Source organism: Vigna unguiculata, unplaced genomic scaffold (assembly GCF_037176805.1).
Source record: "Vigna unguiculata cultivar grain cowpea cultivar isolate G323 ecotype 2 unplaced genomic scaffold, ASM3717680v1 ptg000243l, whole genome shotgun sequence".
NCBI classification, from domain to species: Eukaryota; Viridiplantae; Streptophyta; class Magnoliopsida; order Fabales; family Fabaceae; genus Vigna; species Vigna unguiculata.
This window is the reverse complement of record NW_028196880.1, coordinates 51,395-54,386: the sequence shown is the minus strand read 5'-3', so window position 1 is coordinate 54,386 and position 2,992 is coordinate 51,395.

Genomic DNA, 2,992 nt, shown 5'->3' with positions numbered 1-2,992 from the left:
TAGAATAGATATTTTCTGTTTCCTACTCACACGAGCCCATATCCTTGCTTTTTTATCAATCTCTAATTCTAATCTACCCCCCCAGTCTGATATTATAGTGCCAGTATAGACCGGAATTCCGTTAGGGTCCAATTCTGAACGGTAATAGATACCAGGACTTTGCAATATTTGATTGATTACTATTCTGTATATTCCATTTACTATAGAAGTTCCCAGAGAATTCATTAGAGGAATATTTCCAACAAAAATAGTTTGTTTTTGTATATCTCTACTACTTTTCCAAATTAATCCCGCGGATATATATAATTCAGCAGAATATGTAAGTGATTCATATACAGCATCTTTTTCGTTTATCAAGGGTTCTAATAATTGATATGTTTCGGCAAATAATTGAAATTCAATTTCTTGATCTGTATCCTCAATTTTTGGAAACTTAAAAAGCCCTTCTGTTAAGCCCCGATCAATGAACCTACAAAACCCTTCAAATTGTATCTGATTCAATCCAGGTAGTGTAGACATTTCTTCATTTTCACTCCCAAGCATTTTCAATTTCCCCGTGAATTTTATCGAAAAATATTCCACGATTTGCTGTCATGCTTCATCAAATCACATGAATCCATTTAGCAATATTGGAATTTCTATTCTTTATACTGAATTACATGAAATCTTACCTAATCCCGTGTATCAAATATTTCTTAGTGTATGAAATACCTATTATGAAAAGAGAAAGAAATATTAGAATTTGATACTCAACTTCGAAGGAATTTGCAACAAAACAAACAGATAGAATCGAAAGTCTAATCTAAAAAAGGATTGGAAATTTCTACGGGCATTTCAATATTTTTTTTAGGAATCTAAAAAAATGCATTTCATTTCTATCATTATTATGATATTACATATTCAAATTCAATTGGATACAAAAAAAAATCCATTCGAAATTGTCAAGAAAAGATATATTTTGAAGTGAAGTATTTTGGAGAGAATTGGGGAGAATATGATTAGAGTATGTTATGTGTAATGTAATAAGGCTTGTATTTTTGAAACATGCATATATTTAACTGCAGCTATAGATCTGTCTCTAACTTTATTGCAGTCATATTTGTTCAGGATAACAAACACATAACATGTTGTGTGAATTTTTACAAATTTTCTATTGAAAATTGTAAAAAAAGAATAAGCACGATAATTTCTTGAAAATACCGTATAGTATTGGTATTCTATATCTATATAGATATGGATAAGATACTCGATTAGATAATATCTGTGTAACAGATCAAATTGATATTCTAGGGTTTACATATATTGAAAGTTGCTGTTATAATTAGAATGAACAAAGTTAAAAAAAAAAGCAATATTGATTGGTTATGTATCAATTTTTATTTTCTGATCTCATTAAGAAAAAAAAATTTCTATTCAAATATTCAAGAATAATTCATAAAAGAATAGTTAACGGTTGCGATTTGTCTCAAGATTGTTTTTCAATTTTTCAATAGAAAGAAAAGGGGGGAGTATTCTCAAAAACTTCATATCTATATTTTTATTGGCGGCATGGCCGAGTGGTAAGGCGGGGGACTGCAAATCCTTTTTCCCCAGTTCAAATCCGGGTGTCGCCTGATCGATAAGAAACTGTAAATGAAAGATTATATTACGTTTTTTTAGAAAACTTTTTTTCCAACAGAAGCAAGCGAGGGAAAAGGAGTCTTGAGAATTGCGTTTGATTCGAAATTATAAGCATCAGTAGCTTAAAAAATGTTGTAAATATTTTTGTCTCGAATTCAAGGAAAGATTCTAGTAGTGAAAAGGAATCCATAAATTTAGAAATGATAGTTCGTTCACTACACAACTATTGTAGTGTCTGTCTCCTGACTGGGTCTTTTATTAGATTGGATTAAGAATAAGTCGGATAGGAAAGTCCATTTTTAGGTAGAGAAAAGGCAGAAGAAAAACCTTCTATACAGACTAATTTAAAGTTTATGAGTGCTTCCACATTTTATCAATATTATTTATTTAGATCAATTCTATTTAATAGCTTTAATTTAGCTAATTCGCTTTCGTAATATTCAAAAAAAGTATTCTTTAGATTTTCATATTCTATATTCTAATAAAATTAAAAAGTTTTGATTCTAAAATCGAATAGAAAAGAAAAAAAGTTTTTTTAATTATTTTAGAGAACGAATTGGGAGACATTTAAGGGACTATTTCAAATAGAAAGAAGAGTATAAGTATGCAAATGAATCTGTCTTGATTCTTTTTTTATGAAATCCTTAAGGAAATGATAAAAGAGAAATCTTAATATTCCCACCTGGTAGTAACATTCATTGACTTATAACTTCCTATAATTTTTTTATGTTTAATGTTTTATGATTTTACTAAAAATAATCAAAAAAAACTTTTTAGATGTTCTAATAACTAATAAATAGAATGAATTCTTGTTTTTCGTGAATGATGTTAGCCCAGAATCCTTTTTTTGACTCTGTAATAGCAATTCCACTATTATAGTATAGTATTTTTAGCGAATAATACAAAAAAAAGAATAGAATAAAAAATTTGAAAAAATAATGAAATAGTTCCTTCATATTTATAGAGATAGGAGACAAAATTTACATGGATATAGTAAGTATTGCTTGGGCTGCTTTAATGGTAGTTTTTTCATTTTCCCTTTCCCTCGTAGTATGGGGAAGAAGTGGGCTATAGGGATACTAAAAATTGAGTTAAGGGATCCAAGTAACCTTGTTGATTTCTACCTGAATTTTTGAATTTCGAAACTATTGAATGAAAATATTTCATTTAAACTAATACTAATTAATTGAGTTCAAATAGAAAATCTATCTTGATTCTATTATATTTTAGTAGTGTAATGTATTCTATGTATCTTATAGGAATTGAAAATACTCTTTCAATCAAACAAATATTTTCATTATTCCCATATTCCTATTTTGAGAAAAACAAGGGAATCAAAAAGAAGAAGAAATGGATTCCTATTCCAATCAAA